This window comes from Alligator sinensis, unplaced genomic scaffold (assembly GCF_000455745.1).
Source record: "Alligator sinensis unplaced genomic scaffold, ASM45574v1 scaffold228_1, whole genome shotgun sequence".
Lineage (NCBI taxonomy): Eukaryota > Metazoa > Chordata > Crocodylia > Alligatoridae > Alligator > Alligator sinensis.
In genome coordinates, this window is record NW_005842044.1 from 227808 (window position 1) to 249235 (window position 21428).

Consider the following 21428-nt stretch of genomic DNA (forward strand, 5'->3'; position numbering starts at 1 on the left):
TGCACTGGCAGCCACATTGCTGGCAACAGACCCATGAGTTCATGCTGTTCACGTGCTCATAAAATGGCCATGTCTTTCACAGGGGAGCTGGAAGAAAACACTTCCTCTGAGAGCGTTCTTCAAAGGCTTTCAGTACCATAGCAACAAAATATTGCTCAAGTGTGCAAAAAAAAGTCCCGGTGGCTGTTATATACTGCCCTAAGGCGGCATTCCAGTCTGAGGTCTAGTGCCAAAGTTTTTTTTCCAGCTCAGCACTTCCCTAGATAAGGATTGCAACTCCAGCTGGTGTCACGGTACTTGCGAGCCGTACGGAAGTTCAGTTATAGCACTCGGGCATGCACAAGAAGTTGTGCCATGAGCTGACCAGATGTGGTGTCATACATGTAAAAAGATGGGGAACAGCTGCTCCAGCTGCTGCCTGCATTGTATCTCTTATCACACGTATGATCACCAGGAAACATATGGTGTATTATCTTCACGGCTGTATAGATGTTACATTAAGCAGTTGCATGGGATACCAAAAGGAAATGGAAATGCTGGCTCAGAAGACTTACCTGAGAGAGAGAGCTGAGTTCCTTCAGAGTCCCAAATGTAATAGGCTGCGGATGCCAGTGAAAACACCATGACAAATCCCCATCCATCTGGAATCTGTTTCCATAAACCACTACAGATAGCCAATTAATTACACATTCCATTCAGTATAAATAACAGGCCATACTCATTCTTAATGTAATTCTGCTGGAGTCAGTGAAATCCATCATAGTAACATTAAACAAAGCCACAATTGGGTATCAAAGGCCCATTGTGCTTGGTCCCATACAAATAATAGTCCCTGAGCTGCAGCATTTGCAGTCCGAGCTGCAGAATTTACCTAGCAGAGCACAGAACCACATACTTCTGTTGAAATCTAAGCGACCGTCTAGTTCTGCTGAGATCTGCGCGTCTCTGCCAATTTACATAAAGTAACTTCACCCATTTTCCCTTGAACACTAGGAGCTGCTTTTACGGTCCAGCTGCCTGGGACATATACTGGTTAAAGCCTACTTCTAGGCAGGGAAGAGACTGCAAACAGTCAGCATCGCTGGTACAATATTTGCAAATTTGGGCTTAAAAGGAGATTTGTTTCTGTTTATTTTGCTGCTACTGAATAGAGCATCTTTTTTCCCCAGCTCATTTTCAAATTAAACTTCTTGCTCACTCAACCAGTTATTTATTAGGAAGATTTCCATTCTTTATTTTAATCAATTTTATCCCTGCTCCAGTGAACATAATGCAAGTGATGACCTTTCCCAACATCAAGACCTCGGCTGTTTTAATGTTTTACTGTACTGATTCTAATCTAGACAGAGACACACAATGAATAGTTATTGATCCCCAAGAGGAAAGAAGGGGGGGAGAGGGGGGAAGATATGTGTATTTCTAAAATCAAATCAAACTGCCATGGAGAATCACCAGCTACTGAGGAAAACACATCTTGACATTTTATTTGCCTTTAGTAGCACATATAAACTGCTTCCACACACCTGTGATAGCAATAGGAAACCCATGTCATTTTTCAGTCAATAGATGTGTTGGGAATGCCTTATGAAGTTACTGGGGTGTTATTAAAACGATTGTTGCAGAAAGTAGTACAGGAGCTTAAATTCTGATGAATCCAGACTCACTGTAATAAAGTCAGGATGCAGTGTAAGTTTGAATTCCTGTGGTTCAGTTTTGCCTTCAGTTGACTCCTGGAACAGGTTTTGGATTATTTTAAATGCTTATTCAGCATTTGCCAACACGTGGGTATCCCAGCTGTAGCCGTAGCTCTTAGGACAAAACCTCTGTGATTGTTGTAGAGTATGTCTTTTGAATTTATGATGAAGGATGTTGTTCCTCTGTTTAATAAGGAAGATCTTCAGAAACTGCAAGGGGGAACATTTGGAAAGGGAAACATGTTTCTCTCAAGGAAATGTAAGTCCTTTTGTTTCCATCCCTCTTTCCAACATCCTCGTCATATGACAGATTAGACCAAAATACAGCTGTAAACTGCAAAATGTATGAAAAGCAGGATTAGAGGCTGCACCTTCTGCCCTCTCATGTATTATGCATCTCAAACTCATGATAATTTCATAAGATTCTGGTCTCTAAAAATAGACCCTTTACAGCCGTGCGCCTCTGTGGCTTCCTGGCGGCAGGAACCAAATAAATTAAGCATTCAGCTCCACCCCACTTTTGAGCTCAGGATTCATCCTGGCCCAGTTCCCCAACTGCTAGTCTTGCCTTTGCTTAAAGACATCGGGAACGCCTTTCATTGATTGCCCCCAAAACCATGAACCTCTGCTGGGGGAACCACCAGGCTCTTGCCCCACCGCAAGCAAAAAAATTCTCATTATAGATTGAGAGTAATTTTCCCTTTCCTAATTCATCATGACCAATCAGCTCAGCGAATCATATATGGACCAGTGTGTTTTCTTGTCACTGTACTGGTCATAGCGGAAATTATTTCCTGTCTATTTTCTTAGGTCTCAAAAACCAGAAGTAGTAATTTTAGCATTACTTACTCAAAGACAATAGTAATAGGAAGTGCCAAACAGAACCATGGCATTTGGGTTGGTGCTAAAAGTAGAGCTCTCATGTGAAATACAGTTTCCAGCATAAATCTGCTTCCAAAAGAAGGCCTGCTGCCCCTTAGACTTCTTTGGAGAGATCCTTTAGGTACAGCAATAGAAAGAGTATTCCACTTCTACTTCTTTGAACAAAATTCCCCTCGCAAAGCTGAGTCTCATGTATGTAATGTCTCCAGCACATGGAAAGCCTAGAAAAAGCAGCTGGTGAATATGAAAATGTATTTCCTGTAGCACTTATACACGTGTCCAGTGCCTGCTCCCACGTTTTAATTAGAACGCATCAGAGCAGACTTGATTAATCGAGTCTGCTGGAATGTGCTAATTAGCAGGGATCCCGGTTTTCTCTGATTAAAACAACCCCCAAATTTTCTAATTAAACCCCCAACTCCAAATCCACATTTTTCCGTGATTAAAACGAAACACCCCACTCCAGCAGCCTCAGTGTCCCATGTATTCGGCATCCCTATGCTTCAAAGTGGCAGCTTGGGCGCTTTAACTAATGGTCGTTTGACGAGCGTTAGTGAAAGCAGCCCCGCTGTCATTTTGAAGCGCGGGACACTAAATATACGAGACATTGCAGGAGCTTTAAATAGAGCGGCTCCCGAGAGCACCCCCACTTCCCGCCCAGGAATGTAAAGACATTCAAATGCCTTTTTGAATATGGTGAAGGGCTGGAAGATTGCTGCCATTTTTACTCTGCGGTGCAAAATATTCGATATAATGATAACGTCCTGATCTTTGGGAATAAGAGCATTTTGTAGTGGCTCGTTGCAGCCCCCTATGCCACCGGTGCATGGCCTGGGGGGTGCAGCCACCTGCCCCCCAATGCAGAGCCACAGGCGGAGCAGCCGGGCTGGAGCCCGGACAGCCCGAGGGGTCGGGATTGTCACTCTTCCACTTGGGCCGCTCCATGCATAGGGTGCACTTTGTAGAAATAATGCTACAAAAATGTCTCTACAGAAATAGCAAGGGCATAACCAAAATACTGCATGGATTTTTTTATTGTAGTATTTAAATAAACTACTCTCCCAAGCTGTCCCTCACAATTCTTCTCACTCCTCTTTAGCTCCATCTTTCATCTCTGAGTTTGTTCCCTCTCTTTCCCACTTGATTGCTGGCTTTGTTTTTTAAACGATGCTGTAAATGCATACAGCTCTACTGAACACAGGCTGTTTTTTACACCAGCTGAGAATACTACTTACCCAGCAGTTTATGTTTCTGATATGACTTTCTCAAAGCCTATTTTTTTGATGCAACTCTCTTACTATCTTGCCACAGCTAAGTGGTAATGAGAACTGACAGTTCCCTTTTAGGTATATAGCCCTATTATTTACTTAAAAAACAGGACTTGCCCTTGTAAATCTAAATCAGAGGATTCAGGGCGGTTCATTTAAAGACATATCATTTCACTATAATTGCCAAATCGTGTGAGCAAATGCTAAACGACTGCCTGAACAACAACAGAGGTGAAATAAAGATAGCCACTAATTAATTCCAGCAATGTTGTAATTAACTTTGGCTGAGTTGATCAGGACAATATTGCTAAGACCTGCAGACTTTGTGGCTTCTGCAAAGAGAACTGATCACCAGCTGCCACTCTTTGATTTTCAAAAGCAGATGGTGCCATTTTCAACTATAGGTTGAAATAAAATGATGAGTGGGTGAGAGCCCAGAGTGACTGATTGGTCTCACATGAGCCTTGAGATAGACTTGCTAGAAAGGATTGTCAGCAGTTTGTATTTTGACATACGCGTGCCCCCAAAATCTTAAAATGGCTGAGAATTGACATTGTTCATTGTCTTGTGCTTCTAAACCTGGCTGATGGCGTAGATGGTTGGGGCCCATTATTCTGTTGTTATGGGAAAATGAAAAAGCTTTTACTAGGCAAGGACGAGAGTTTTGTAGCACACGCTCCTTATCAACTTCACATCAGGAGCATGCTAAATGCTGTAAAGGATGATATATAAGCAAGATCTCCAGGGTGTTTACTGATTCATAGGCCCCCAAGATGAAAAAGGCCTATTAGATCATCATCTACTTCCTATCAATCAGTGTAGAATTGTTCCCTACATTAATATACAGAGAACTTTGGTAAATAATTCATAGCAAATCATTTCAACAAATCCTGTTACGTTTTCTGTTTGCAGACAAACTGCAAAATTCTCATGCGTATTTGCCATTAGAGATATTTATAAATGTCTCCAGCACCTAATTCTCAGCTTGCAAATTATGTTGTGCACAGCTTGTTGAGAATTGTTAGCTACATGAATTTCGAGATATATTGTGCAGTTACATAAATAACCCGGCATTGTTCATATTCCCTGACTGGATGACTTAGAAAGCTAGACGGTGACAGGTCAAATTTCAAATTGTGTTTTTTGAATGTAAAATATGCAAATCAAGCTTAAAAATATCTTTTCTGGGATCAAAGTGCTAGAATATTTTCAGAGCAAAAAACGCCATAAAAGGTGCATAAATTGGATAGAAGTAATTTAAAACAAAATGTAGCGATTATTAGTTGGAAAATTTATAGAAGTAATTTAAAACAAAATTATTAGTGGGAAAGCTTTGAGCTATTTGGCCAGCTCTCATGAGTGGTCTAATATTTAATGACTGAAATGATGGCACTTCCTCCTATGATCTCCATCATAGGAGATCATTTTATAATCTATTTGTTTTTGTTGATAAGACAGTTGTCTTGACCTTGAATCTAAATTTCCCGTGGCTAAATTTCACCCTATTATTCCTCGTGATAACCCCTCAGACTACCTTAAATTATTCCTTTCCTTGATTAATGTTTGCACTCCTCTAACGCTTCCTAAAGACCTGATCCAACACTGCCTTTGCAGGCAAAGTTCCCACTGAGGCCAAAGAAAGAGGAGAAGTTTCTTTGGAAGCGTGAATATGTGAAAAGAAAAACTTTGCCCAAGAAACAAGATTAACGAGCTAAACCTTACACAAAAGGTATCCAAACTCCTATATTGTGTGTGCACCAAGTTAATCTTTGCAGCGTGCAGGATACACAGCTCAAGTCCGGATCTGTTGACATGTGCTGCCGCTTTAGTCTGAGAAAGAGAACATCTTCGATGTGTTTGTTTCAAGAAGGCCGGCATGCCCTGCTTTTCCACTTCATCTGTTTCTGTTACCTTGGCTGTGCTGTTGGGAATCCTTTTGTAGCGCTGTTTCATTCAGAAAGACAGCAGTACTACACTCAGCGTCTTTCCATGCTTAAGTAGGCGGGACAGCCAAAAGGTGGGATAAATGATCATCCTCCCTGTTTTATATAAAGGGAAACAAAGCATGAAGTTGAAATCTGAGCGCCCCCCACCTTAAATCAAACATAATCAGCTGGACCCGATGATCTCATGAGGTCCCTTCCAGCCCCTAATGTCTATGTCCATGAAATAATTTTGTTGTTGACTTTAGTGAGGTCAGGATCTCTCTTGGAGAGACTAAGTGACTTGCCCCACATCATATAAGAAATCTGTGGCAGAGCTAACATTTAAATCCAAACACTTTGACTCCCTGTCCAATGCCTCAACCACGGTGTGATCAAAAGGATCATTATAACTAACTACTCCCATCTCCTGCATTGCACAGGCCACCAAATTTCACCCAATAATCCTGGCATTATCATCCCAAGTGTCATCTCCTGGATATAAAGTTCCCAATATCTGACCAGTCCTGACATCTGTAAATCTTCTCTTCCTCCCAGATACAGTTTGGAAGGCGTTAAGGTCTCTGGGAGATCCAAGAACTATTCCCAGCTGATGCTGAAGTTGGAGAGAGCCATTAGGTGTCCTGCTCTTGCCGATAATACATTTTGAATTCATTTGGGACAGTTTCTGTTCTTTAAGACGTTCTTTCAGAGATTTCAGGTCTTCCTTGATTCCACTTATATGCATTTCTAAGCCTTATACCTACAGCCCTCCTACTGGAATGCAGCAGCACAGAAATTTTCCACCTACTGAAAAATCCTGCAAAAACTTGTCAATCACAACCAGACTGAGACACAATTGTGGAGGCACTTATTGACCAGTGCCTTTCTCCTATAGACCAGCATGAGCAGGCACATGATTCATTTAAATGGGCAGATTTTTAAATTGCTTGTACCTGCCTTCTTTGTCCAAGGGCGGTTTCTATTTTTTAAATCTCACGTGGGCTGCTCTGCTGTTAGGCAGACACGGGACCCCCGCCTGGTGATTTGCAATATCAAAGATTGAGGGAATTCTGCTGTTTTGACAGCTCCTGTCTGCTGTCTGCATCAGGTTTATTCAGTCATGTCATTAAATTAGCTGTCATCCCGGCTTATCTGGGCTCAGGCTGTGTGAGAGCAACAGAAATCCTCCTCCACCCAGTAACCTATTGGAAACCTCAGCCTGGCCCTCGTTATTGATGCAGCCTGGCCCTGTCCTTTCTCAGCATTTCAAAAGTTGTCCTGATTAAGCTTTTAAGGGGGCAGGAGCAAGGGGACAGGGGTGGGGAATGAGAACTATGTACAATCCCCACCGATCAGCCTGTTTCAGGCATTTAATGTGCTCCGTCTATGATGCCTAGAATATAAGAGGGAGTTTTAATTTGGGTTCTTTAGTTTCCACACACCGAGATCAGTGCTCAGTCAACATAATTCAGGCAGGGGTGGGTTTGTGATGTGGGCTGTGCTCTGTGTAAACTGAACCAGAAAAGCAATCCTAGTGACGTCTAAAAAAGGGAATACATATGCCAAAGCTTCTTATGTGCTGGGTCATCATCGGTGCCCCAGAAGCAGCATCCTGGGGTGGGTCCCGGAGGGGAGTTGTTGCAAACGGACTGCAGCCACATATGAAAAAGCAATGTCTTTTTGGCAAGACAAGTGCTGATGGAGCAGCCCCACCTAGCTCATTTCCCTGTTCGCTTCCTGCTGCAGCCAGATGATGACGCTGGCAGCGGTGGTGCCAGATTCTGCGGAGTGGGTCACCGGTGCTTGGGCGCGTGAGCATTTCCTGACGAAATGAATCCCGTCAGATTATTGCAGCTTTGCAGCTGTTCTGGGTCTGGTGGCTTTCCCGCTTCCCCCCCGCCCAGGCAAATCCCTGCTTAGACTCTTGCTGGTCTCCGCTCCAGCTAGCTGCTTAGCAGGATCACAGAGAGGTTATTTTACTTTGCTGTGGACTTTGACTCAACTCCACAGCTTCGGAGCTAACTGGCTCACCTCCCCCAAGGAAACATTGCCTTGAAAATGTGTTGAAACAGGCTGTCCCCTGAGCTACTGGGAGCCCATTGTGGGGCCGTGAGGATCCCTGAGATGCTAAGCATGTGGCGTTTAAGATATATCTTATCTGACAAGACTCTCTCTCATCTCTTCCTGTCGACAGTTGCCAGCATCTCCTGGCTCGCACAGCTCTGCCATTTGTGAGACCATGTCTGACAGGATGAAGCACGTCTCTGTTTGCAACATGAAAAGGTGGCGAAAGATCTGGCTCACGCTTTGCAGTTTCTCCCCTGCCTCCTCCTTCCAAGGGCTGTTCACAGCAAAATTCAAAGAACTGGATTCTGCCTGGTAAACCTTGAAGTAGCTTCAGTGACTTCAGGAGAATTGCTCTAGATGTACATGAATGCAAGAGACATCAAAATCTGGACCAGCTGAATGCCACTGTCTCAGAGACCAGAAAATTGCCTGAATTGATGCTGCCTTGGGATTCATAGGTCTATCAGCTATGCATGTAAAAAAAAATCACCTCCTAAATGGTTTCAAACCATTTCTTTTTGTCCCTGCACCTCATCCTTGACCCAAGCACTTTGTAAGAAAGCAGAGTAGGGATTTTTTACAGAGAGAAATGTGTCTGAAGCCAGGAGGGCAGGGAGTAACCACATCCTTTTTCTAGTTTATTCATGTATGGCCTTGATACCATGACACATGCTGAGCAGTGAGCGTTACTTCACTGGGCAAGAGGAACAGGCCTCCTGATTTCATTCAGGTGTGAGTAAGGAGAGGGAGACTCATCTCCTAGAAAATTCACCACCTCACACCCTTGTTTGCATTTAAGCTTGGAGGGAGCCAAGCTTCTCAGTCCAACAGCCTTTAAATGCAGCAGACACAGACTTTGCTGAATGAAAACCAGGAAGCTAGGAAAGAAAAACAGTCATCTCTTTATTCTTCCCCAGCTCACCTAGGCTTCCCAGTTTGAGATGCAATCAAATGTTCACAGTCTCCATGCTCTCTATCAGCAAACCCAGTGGAAAAAAAATATCAGACCATTTGTTTAATCCTAGCAAAAATGACTGTCAGGCAGTGATTTTTCCTCTGTTCCAATGCAGCCGTGGAGAAAGGATTGGAGCAGGTGGGTTTCTTTGCAAACTAATTCTCCCACGTCAACAAATCTGAACTGAAATCCGAATTTGGACCTAGAGATGATCAAAGAAAGCAGGTACAATAATAATACTGCAGTGTCCAGTCCTGCCAAAAGCAACTTTTGGGATTGGGGCCAGAGTTTTTCTGTTGATTTCAAAGTTCTTCCCAAAGGAAAGTAACTATTAGTCCTTTTTTTCAGATGGGGAAACTGAGGCAGACAGCGGCAAGCTAATAATAGAGTTGAGAGTAGACTCAGCTGTCCCTGTCTCCTGACTTGTAGGATCCCCAATCCCCTTTGCCTCACCATAGTTCATGGATCTGTAACTCAAAATGGAATTATCAATGGAAAGGGACCAAATTAATAGGGTGAATAGGAAGGCACTAACTAGAAAATTGTGTATTATAAAAACCATGATAACATGCTGTTCATAGAAAATTTTCTATCTACGTAGCAGATCTTGACTAGATTTTAATCTAGCATCCTCTTGGTTTAGTACTAAATGGTGCAGAATAAATTGGGCTTTAGCCCACTGGGGACTTTTTCACGCAACTTCCAGTGAGTCTAGTAAAGAAACTTAACCTAATCTCAAAAGAGACAATTTGAAAAGGGAACTAGACGCCCACACCCTGTTTCCACACATTTCCCTTTTTGTATTTACTCGACTCATTTTGGTTCTACTGAGTTCCCTCTTGAGTGACACACAAATGGACCTGATAAAGCATTTCAAGTTGCGGCTTCTGAGACTGAAGGCGTTTCATGGTATTTTAGTTTTGCTTCCTTTGTCAGCTCCAAGCAGATTCCTCAGTTATAAGATGCTTACTTTCAGGCTATTTTTATTCAGCATGACATTTGTCTGGAGTGAAACAATTGGAAGTAGAGGACAGTGCTGTTTGGTCCCCTCAGGGTTTCCCTCTTATCAAGGATTTCTTGAGCAACGTGGAGAAATTCTTCGGATAAAACACAAACCTGGCTTTATTCTGGGGATTCAGAAAAGCCCTTCATATACCCACACACAGTTTGGCCAATTCCTCAGCTGTCATAAATCCCCATTTGCGAAGGGCTAGGTTGTTGGCTAGTTCAGATGACAATAACTCCACTGATTTCATTTGCACTGAACTAATTTCCCCCAGCTGAGGGTTTGGCCCCAGTCCTTTGTCTTGTTTGGATCCTATTCTTTGGGAGTCCTATCAAATATATGTGGGAAAATTGCAACATTGTAAAACCCAGCTATTGTTTAAAACCCTGAAGGGACACATGGGTCATTTATTGGGTCATAAAAAGTGGAAAGATGTATTTAGCCATGTTAGTCTGAAGTCAACCAGAAGGCAAGGTAGATTAGCACTTTCTAGACTGACTGAAGTGCATGGATATAGTATACATATATAAAATGTCATTTATTTTATGACCTATCCAAGCACAGATCTGCTTTAAAATCCAGACTCCCTGATTCAGCGTCCATGCTTGAAATGACACACATGCACACAAGTGGAAGAACACGCCTGTACAGATGGTACCAAAATCAATAGATTGGTATATGGATGGTATAACAATTGGTATACAGTACCAAAGTCAACAGATCCCTTTATAGTCTATTCTCCCAAATAAAAAAAATGGAAAGTATTCGTTTACAGCCAGCTGATCAAACTAAGAATTAAAGCATTTAAAATTACCAGGCAAGGAGCTAGAAGCTTTACGGTGCAGCCTGTTTCTCCACCTTAAGTGGGAAAGCATGTCTGTTGTCATTGTGAGCTTTTAATCACTCCAATTACAGTGCTTTCCCCACCCTGACAGCTGGTGCACTACAGTCCCTTGTTGGAGGCTGCGTGAGGGGTGGGTTTGTATTTTTGCTCTATCTAGTAAATGACCACAGCATCAACACAATCCCAGTGCAACACCCAGCAATTTGCTCAGCTGGAGAGTCTGCTGATTTCACCCAGCATATGTTTAATGTGGTGCTAAGTATAATGCTAACAATTGCTGACCTGCCAGGGTGCACAGCAACATAAGGCAAGCTGTTTCCAGAGGGTTATTAAAAAGCCACTGTACCAAAGTTATCGTTAAACAAGAGCTGGGCTCCGAAAGAGGTGTTTGGTATAGTTGGGGGCTAGGAATGCAAGATATTTGGCTTCTAAATCAAAAATTCAGCACAGTCTATGGTAATGGAAGACAACGCATGAGAGTGTCAAAGAAAATGTGTCCTGCCGCCTTTATCAAGGAAGGGTTTTGTTATTAGCATTAAGGAAAGTTCCACGGGCTGGACTTGAACCAGAATAGTCTTGCAGCTTTTATTCAGTAAGATGCATGGTTCGAGCACACGGACCCCCAAAGCAGTTACTGAATGAAGATCCCTCGCTTTACAATCCCTAGCATTTTCATATGGGATGTTACCTTCCAAGCCCCTCTGAGTCAAAATCTCCCGCTGACACTGGGAGTTTTCACTGAGCATACGGTTTGCTTCAATAACACCCCCAGATTCTGTAATTCTTCCTCCATTGCAGCCTGCACAGTTATTAGGCTCTGCAGGTATTGTAACCTTCACTGATAGGGCAGAGAAATAAGTGACTGCCTTCCAAGTCAGTGCCACAAAGTCAGTGCCACAAAGGGGATTACAACTCAGAGCAGCTGAGTGCATGTTTCTTTGGTTTTTCAATACAAAACCCCTTCTGGAGACCCCTGAACCTCTTCCTGAATGCTGACCTTGGCACTTCATCAGGCTGCATCTTCTATTAGCATTTCAGAGCCTGGGATGGCTCAGAGCAGTCTGCTCAGAAACATGGAGGTGCAGCGCGAGGTTGGCATCAGCCTTCCCAATACACACAATGGAGACTCCTAGAGCCAAGACACATCAATGAGGCACAAATGTCGGAGAGAAATGTGTCAGGGCTGTGATTCTGCCCCCGCCTCCCGTGCTCTCTGTTGCCCTGCTGTAAAGCTTTCTGTTTGCAAGTTGTAGAATAAAAGTTGCCATGGGATCCTATTCCTCTTCAGAGAGACACAGAACTACAGACTTCCCTTTGTATGTGACCGCAGGATTACGTGGACCGCCTTTGCAAACTTGGAAATGCTGAGCACTCTGAAATCCCACTGGAGTGAAGAGATGTTGGCACTCGGTACATCAGAGCCCTGGCTCTGTGGCAGCCTCTTTGTTGATAAAAGTTATGGAGTTTTAGCCTTTTTTCATTTGGAGCCTGCCCAGCTCTCACTGAGGTTAATGGTAGAACAGCTATTGACTTCAATGGATGCAGGATTGGTCCTTTTGTTCTTCAGCTGCTCTGGGGAGGGCTTAATGCTAGGGAATCTCTGGGTCCAGTTTGGCTGGAGGCTGAAGATCTCCAACCAGATGTGTAGTGGCTACAACCGCTCTGATTTCAGTCTGACTAACGTTGGAGTCACATTGCAGCCACGATGGTCCAGGAATTATGCAAGAGAGAATTCCTGGACCGTCATGGCTACAACATCGCTCCAACAGAGACCTGGGGAGGAATGCCCTGCATTCAAAAGCTTGGCTGACTATCCCAAGCATGCAGTTGGAGTTGCTCCAATAAAAGATATTACCCACACCAATCCTTGCCTCTCTTGTAGGTAACTAGGTGCTCAGCTCCCCCAAGGACCAGGTCCTAAAGCAGGACTCACTTCTTAAAAACTCTGATCATTAACAAAACAGCAAATGATACAACGGAGCTCACTGTCCCTGCTTGGTGATGCCACAGTCCCACTCACAGACACCTTGGGTGCGTCTAGATGTGCTTTAATGCGTAGTAGCCTGTTTTACTGTGCATTATGTACCACTTTAATGCACATGGAGCATCACTTTAAAAACATGCATATTCATTACTGCACATTAAGGCAGTCCAATGTGCATTTCTTTAGTACCTCATATTGGAGGTACTAAATTTAATGCGCATTAGAAAAAGTACCTTAATGTGTGTGTAGATGCGCCTCTTGATATGAGTCATTGGTGTCCTAATAATCCACACATGCCAGGGAGGTCCCATGCACTGGCAAGTTGAATATTGCTGCAAATACCTACCTTCATTTTAAAATCCGAAATGATCACCATGACAACCCAGATCACAAACTGTATCTTTCCAAATCCAAACACAGGCTCACAAACTGTTCAGTGGTCTTCCTGTCTTTATTTCTCCTCTCCCCCTATCATGGAAATAGCTTCAGTACAGAAGAGCCTGAAACAGCTTAATTGTGAGTCTTTTCTTTCCCAAGTGTTCTCTATTGCCACCTCCTGCTTATCTATACCCCTGAATAAGGAAAGTTCATCAGTCCTACATGTTCCCATCCACTCCTTCTCAACATCCACTACTTGTGCGACTTGTTAGCAATTGCAGCTTTTTCCAGGACACTTCTACTACTGCATCTGCCACTGAGAAATTTCCCCTTCATTGTTCAGGGTCAGGTGAGCCCATGATCAGTGCCTCCTTTTGCTCCCTGCCAGGATTTGGGATATGTTTTTTGGCTCATACAACTGACTTGGCCTCATCAATGTGAAAGGAATGACACCAGTTTCTGAGGATCTGGCCATTTGCTGAAACTTCATGTCCTCTAGGTCCATCTGAGAATTTACACTACTGGGTGTGGTGCAGAGATTATGAAACCATTTGCACTTTACACCCTTCTACTGCAAGGGGAACCAGATGGATGGGTGGAGTGTTCCTTGACTGAAACAGCAAATAGGGAAGTTCAGCCAAAAGTTCTCTCTTGAATATGTAGAAGACATTCCTTGGGGATTTTTTTTCCAGGCTCATTGGGCTCCCACTATCATATTGGCTTGACAGAATGAAAAGGGTTTTCTTTTTTAAACTGAAGCTCAAAATTAACCCAGCGGAAAACCAATAAGAAGAATTTGAAGAATTGCCCGTATCATATTGTAGGCTAATTAAGGTAAAGTTATGTTGCAATTGTCTGAACAATCCCTATATTACAAAACGTAAAACTGTTAGTTCCTCAAAAGAATCCAGAGATTTTTGCAGCACCCTAATATATTTGCTATGCTGCATACTTCTGTTTAAGCAGGATGTTAGTTGAGTAATATCTTGATGTGAGCACTAGGAGAGATTTCTTTCTTCTTGTGCTGCCAGGTTGATGAATCTGTTTTGTCAAGTGATGTATCCTAGTGCAAGGAAATTCTACCGGCTATGAAAATAGCAGAATGGGATGTAGAATAAAAGTCAGCAATTAGGAGGTACGTTGTTATCCCATTCATCCTGCTCGGGGTGGAACCCATCAGCTGTTTACCGGAGCACAGCAACATGCCATGCCATGCCATGCGTTTCAAAACAGAAATCATTTCCAAATGAACAATGGCAGCATGCCACTCCAAAGCAGAACGTTTTGGCATTGCTGAGTGTTTCATTTGAATTTTGTAATGAAAGTTCATAGAAATCAACATGTTCCCACAAAAATGTAGATGACTCACCAGTGGGAAATGTTTCATCAGTAAACGTCTGACAAGCTTTACCTGAGACATCTGATTTGCAGTGCAGGCTCATATGCAAAATGCAGGCTAAGTGTCTAATTTGCTTCACAGATCCAGTTAGACCGTCAATTGACCGCATGCCTATGCAAATACCCAGTTTGCAAACCCAGCTGCACTACTTAATCCAGAAATGAGAGGCATGAGCTAATAGACATCTGTACTTCAGAAAATCAAGGCCTTAGAAGCCACATGTGGGGAAGGTGTTAGTTGTATGTCTCAGTCATAATGAAGGAAATTCAGAAGCAAAACCACACTGGAGATTAATACTATTGAATTCAGTAGCACTTGCCAGTTTGTCAGCCACACATACTTGCAAAATTCAGTCCTAGCTGGTGAGGATACAACTCAACAAGTTTGGCCCCAGGCTAAACTACAACTATGTTGACATCATCTGTCAGCTCAAGGAAAGCCTAGATTAGATTTAAGAGCCTGCATTCCTCTTGGGAGTCCAGAGAGCCGATAAGTCTGTCAACAGGGTCTTCGGTGGGGCAAAGAGATGTCTTTATGCTCTTTAATGCTGGAATTGATTCTCCTCTGACTTGTTCAACATCACAGGAGACCAGGGCAATGAAGTAGTGGGGAAATAGGTATCCAGGTTGTAGCCGTATTGGTCTAGTGGTAAAAGCAATCAGGACTCATGGTAGAAGTGATATCTTTTATTAGACCAACTAGATTTTTGCAGAAAAATAAAGATTTTTTTGTATGTGCGCAAAAATCTAGTTGGTCTAATAAAAGGTATCGCCTCTACCACGAGTCCTGGTTGCCAGTAGGGAAATAGACACCTGGGCTGCTGTAGGCTCCCAGTCTCCGTGCATGGGAGCAGGAATAGGACTGAAGGGGCAAAGCCTGGACTTTGGTCCCCAGCTTACATGGCAGTACTGTGGGCAACCTACTCTTTGCCAGGCCCAGGAGAGTTTACTCTGTGACCTTCTAAGTCACAATCTCCCTCTTGATCTATCCCTCAGCTAGGCACAGACCCTGAGCACAACCCAAACTGACACTGGGAAGGCATGGCTTCTGGATCCCAGCCTTCAGTCATTCACCCCACAAGTAAATAACTGCAGCTGCTCTCAGCTGAATCATGCGATAGAGATGCACGCTATATGCTGTAGGATTAGATACCCTTCTGGCTGGAGATCAGCGTGTCTGGAGTAATGTTCATGGTCCCTAAAGCAGGAAGTGGAAATAAGCAGATGTGTGGTGTGTTAGATAACGATTGACTACAGTTTAACACACTCCCACTGGACCAGGAGAGTGGGTTGTTACCACCAGTCCTCCTAGTAGTTGCTTAGGGCCCGTCAGGGGTTAATGGTCAGATTATTGGGTATGTTTATAAATACAGACTTTCCTAAGAGTAGCTGCCTGGAAGGATTTCCGAGTCAGCAAACATGGAAAATAAATCTACAAGGAACAGACTAGCCAACAAGGATTATTCAGCATGGAAAATGGCAAAATCAGGCTGTGCTCCCTTCAGCAACAGCCATGGTTCTGCAAATGAGGGAACATCTCTTTGGACAGCCGTGTTTACTGAAGACGAAGAGTAGTATTTTGTTGTGGATTATTAGTACTGGGCTTCCGTAATAGAGAGGGTAACCCTGACTGAGCTGGCATAGGCAGAGTGTTCATGTACAGGGATGTGGTCCTCAGGCACATGAAGGATAAAAAGTGCTATCAAGGATTCCTTCATCCTGTCCATCTAGAAACCTTCTGCTCACCTGAGTGCTATGCAGCAAATAAAATAGTGCCTTACAGACATGTATCATTGCTGGTTCTCAGAGTCTGAATTACCCAGCTGGACTTCCCCATCTGGCCTCAATAGGACAAAGAAGGCTCAATCCTGTTGAGGACTAATGGACCATAAATGCCCACAGGCTCCTGCCAGATGCCTGGCAGATTCAGACCCATATGGAGGAACCAGGAAACTCTCTAAACAGACAGGTGAAAATCCTTAGCTGTAAAGCCTGCAGCCTTCAAGAAAAACTAAGGAGAAAAACTCTTCTTACAGCCAAAAAATTTCCGCCATATGCTGGCAGCCAAATTCAAGCAAGCAGAAGACAACTGAAATGCAGGACAAAGAGTTTAATGCACTATTTGTCCCCAAGATAGAGAACAGATGAATTTAAGAAGAGGGAAAGAAGTCAATCTTAAGGAAGGATTTGAAGGAGGAAAGGGAAAATTCTCGTAGGACAGGAAATAGGAGGCTACAGCAGCCAAAGGGCATAGCAATATAATGCAAAGAAAAATTTTATGAAGCAGAAGTGGGAAGGTAGAAGAGAGAATCACTGTAGAAAAAGAGAACAGAAAGGTGGACAGAGACCCAGCATGGGATGAGGACAGAGCAGGAAAGCCATTGTTGAGGGAAAGCCGCTGATTATTATCCAGTACCACCAGAAACCCGGTCGAGTGGGCTCTCTCCCACCTTGGTGATCTCAAAATCATTACTTTCCATGGAACTTGCAAAGCAGGATGCAGTCATAACTCATTGCTTTATGCAAGGTCTCCTCTATAAAGTCATTCCATCTTCATTAGCACAGGAAAATCCATGAATTATATACATTTGATTACATAAACCTTGCTCAGATGCTTTTTAAAGTCAAACATACCAGGAAGCATAAAATGGGCCTGATCTAATAACTAGGGATTAAGTTGATCCAAATTCTTTAAAAACTGTCTTTTCTTTTTTTCTGACTGTAACAAAAAAACTACCCCATTCTTAACACTGGAGTGGGAACCAGTGGTGCTTTGAGACACATGCTTAGAGTTACTTATGATGGTATTTTTGTGGGTTATGCCTTGGATAAAGCCTTGAAGGGATTTTGTGAGGGGCAGAGATACCGACACACGTTTCTGTTGTGCTGTACTCTAGAGGTAACTGCCGGGCCGTAAATCCTCGTTCCCATCAGTGTAGAACATGCTAGTTCCTGGGGATAGTTATATAATTGTAAGGAGAATAACTCCCCAGGTGCTTAATGATCCTAGAAAGAGGTGCAGTGAGGGCCTGGTTTTGCTCCTATCTGCAATCTAAGGCAGTTTTGCCATTGATTTCCCAGGAGGTCAAATCAGGGCATACACTCACTTAACATCAAGCAAGCTAATTATTCTCCACTATATTTCATGCAAGGGGAATGAAATGAGATGCCCCAGTGCAAATGTCTGTATTTGAACTCAGCCAGTTTCTTCAGCTTGCACTTTTTCATTCCCCTGTGCCTTTGTTTTAGCTACTTTTTTGGCATGTTCTTGAACAATATCAGAGAGGGAACGATGGTCTTCCAGATGCATAGGTCAGTTTGGATGTCCTAATAAAGGCCTTCCCTGCAGTAGCTTTATAATAACACACAATCCGTTTGCAATGGAAGGGAGTTTCTGGAAATAGGAACACCCTAACAATCTGGAGGAGGGAATGCTTTAAAAAAGTAGAGATGAGTAATGAAGCTAATAAAAAATGGACAAGAAACAAACCAGTACTGTGCAACAGTCCATGAGATGCAGTAGGAATCATATCATAGGAACGTTTTCACGGCGGCATGAAAGAAACAATGATTAATAGTAATGACCACAATTTACAGTTTGACTTGACTTGAGGAGCTGACGGAGCATCAGGCACAGTTAGTAATGAACTCTTAGAGCAGTGCTTTGGAGAACATATGAACATAAATACATGATCTTCCGAGGTCCCTTCTAGCCCTAATGTCTATGTCTGTACAGAAGGGAGGAATTAGTGAATATTGACTCACTTAATATCTGTGTACGCTACACTGTCTGGCTATAGAAAGAGGATAAAAATACCTCACTCACAGGGTTATTGGGGGTGTTAGTTAAAGATATGGGCCCACTTGAAGCCATGCTTTAATAAAACTAGAACACATCAGACTTTCAGTTTGAAGGTTGTCAGCAATCCTCCCCCTGGTCCATGTTGAAGACTCCTCAGTGGACCAAGCTTACATATTTTATTGGCCAGAGCTGGACACCATTGAGAGTGCTCTGATGGCCCTATGCCCCATCCTAAGACTCCTCCTAGCAGAATTTCATTGCTTCTGTTTCATTCCAGATTGAGTTCATCAGTTCACTCCCGTGCCCTTCTTCCTCTTTAGTCCATGGAAAATCCCAGAACCTGCTGTGTTCATGATCAGTGAAAAAGGACTGCAGAGTTGAGTCATCCCCATGTTGGGATCACTGCAGGACCATGCAGCTCACCTAGGTAGGTCTGCGCAGTAAAACGTGCCAGACTTGGACGCACCAGGTGCTCCTTACGTAGCCACAAGCATGTGGCACAGCAGGCAGGCTAATTGTCTTGAGGCTGAGCTAATGGGAACTGCCTGTAGCAGTAATTAAATGGCCCACAGACAAGTCACAAGGTCTGTGGGCTGTTGTGAATGTGGCCTGATGCAGGAGACACCTGCCCAACACAGGGCTGTGTTTGAGGACACCAGTGCTCAGCAGGGACATTTTCAGTGCTGGTGAATATAGCCTTATCCAGAAATGAAGCCAAAGGCAAGACTCCCACCCCCACATTGAGTTTAGAGAGCTGTGAATTATGATCTCTCTTCTCAAGCAGGACTTGCTCCTACAATGAAGGAGCAATGAAGATGAGAAGAAGGGCTCCAGAAGCTCCTCAAGCCTGAATGTACACCATGGTTTTTGTTATCCACAAAACAAGGGAATGGTGCTGCTGAAGGACTTTCCCATCCACTCCCTCTACGCATGTCAGATGAGTCAACCAAATCAAATGCTCTTGAAAGCTGATGGCACAGCACAGATAGCATCAGCATCTCCCTTCTGTTTCTTATATAGACACGCATGTCCATGTTTTAAAAGAGTGGCTGCAGGTGACAAGGTGACACCAAGTGACAAAAGGCACCGTTTGCTGGATGTCTTACAGGAAGAACGAGCTATGACATGGGCAGAATTGCCAGGTGATGCCTGTCCAGATCCATTCCAGTCAAGGGAGCTTGCAGGATGAAGTCCAAGAACTGCGTGGTCGCCGGTTTATCATAGTTTATTTTCCTATTTATAAAAAGCCTGTCAGCGAAAATAGGGGATTGTTTTTAGACAACTTGACTCCAGCAAGCCACATCTGAAATGAAAGAATTTAACTCCAGTTTTCTCCATGTCTTTTTGTTCTTTATGAAGCTGTAAATATAAGACACAACACACATGAATATTCTTATATGGTATGTGCATGTTTTCTTTGCCACATGATCGTCACCAGCAAGTCCTGAAGACACCGTGATCCAGGATTACCACAGTGATAAAGCATTAAAAGTAAGAGCTCCTTGGCTCATTAGTTACTGCAGTTTTAGAATTGCAACCCTTTTCTTTCATATTCTTGCTACGGTTTTGCTTATACCATATATGAGCACATGTTAAGTGCTGGCGTTCTGGTCACTTCGCCCATCTGAGGGTTCAGTCAGTGCCTGTACATTCCTCTTTCCCATGGAAGATCGAGAGTGTGAATCATAGGAGATGATGCCTGCAATCTCCTATCAAAAAAAATGTTATGCTCCAGTTTTCCATACTAAGGATCAGTCCAAGCTATTGCTGACATTGCAGCCACTGTCTGCCTAGTTATGCCTCTGCAAAGAACTTAAGCTAATTGTTCACAGTCTTATCAGATCAAATGGTTCATTTCTAAGAATGGGTTCTGAATCCATTTCAAGCAGCTGTCAAAATTCAGCTCAAAGGGCTTTTTGTTGTAATAATGTATTAACTAGCCAGATCTTTTCTTAAGCCAGACAAGCAGAAGACTCAACAGGACGGAAGTTGACCTTTAAAAAGAGGGGCAAGCATCCCGAATTGAATTAATTTCTGTGTATAATGAAAAGCTCTAGGCCTACATCAGTCTGTTCTTTGAGCTCCTATCACATTCCTGTGCCTTCTCCAGCTCTTATTGCTTGACTGAAAAGTGTTCGAAGAGCTTCTGGATCACCCAAATAGGGGTATGGTATTGTGAAGAGGTCAGAGGCAAAATGGTAACCTCTGCTGCGAGTTGCCCTTTGTCTTTAGTGATGCCGCACGCCCCTGGATGACCCACAGAGATCCAAAATATGGTGGGGCTCCCCATGGACCTTATTGCAGTGCTTGCAGCCAAAGACCTTTCCTTGCTAATATCTTCCTGTTGCTTGAAGAAATTAAAATGTCACAGTAACAAATGTCACTGAAAGGGTCACCAAGACCAGTCACATGAGAGCAGTGAAGTGATAGCCTTGCAAAGAAGTATTGTTGGGTCTCCTCTGTTGTTTAAATAAGAATGATTTCAATCCCTCCCTGATAGCAAGCCTAGGGATAGGGTAAGTGAAGCCAGTGGAGAAACCTCCAAGAAGAAAAGCTGAAGCATATAAGAGTGCTTGGAGGACGATACAGTTCGGGGGGCTGAGACTTACTATCATTTATACTGCAGTAGCCCCAGAAGGTCCCAGTTGCACCAGCCACTGCACAAACACGGCAGAAGACCTGGTCCTTGTTTCAGAACTTCGTCCTAGAAGATGTGTGACAATTAAGGGATAGGGGGATATAATTTCAGCCAAGTTGGTATTTTATAGTACTTCTTTCATTGTACCATTAAACTCCTCTAATTTTAACTGCTACCCTGGCCAATTTCTATTTTATTTTTAATCAGAACCAGTTTCTTCCACTACTATGTGATGAAGGAAAGGAAAATCCCTCTGTTGGCCCTCTGCTCCTGGGGCCACCCCTGTGTCCTCCAGACTCCTGTGACTTCCACGTGCCACCTCTGCCATGTACTCTTACATTAGGCTCTTCAGCAAAGCTGATAGATACCATATTCTTATATTAACTTCTCCTCTCAGTGGTCCTCTTTCCTGCCATCCTTCTCATCTGCGGTCCTCCTCCTCTTCCCTCCATGCCATTCTGCATGTGTCTGTTGCTGCCCATCTGCTATTTCAAATTGCTCGTTGATAGTGGGGTATGGATCCTCCAGATCACTAGTTAAGATCTATTTGCCTATGGGGAGTGCATTTGGATCACACTATCTGTGAC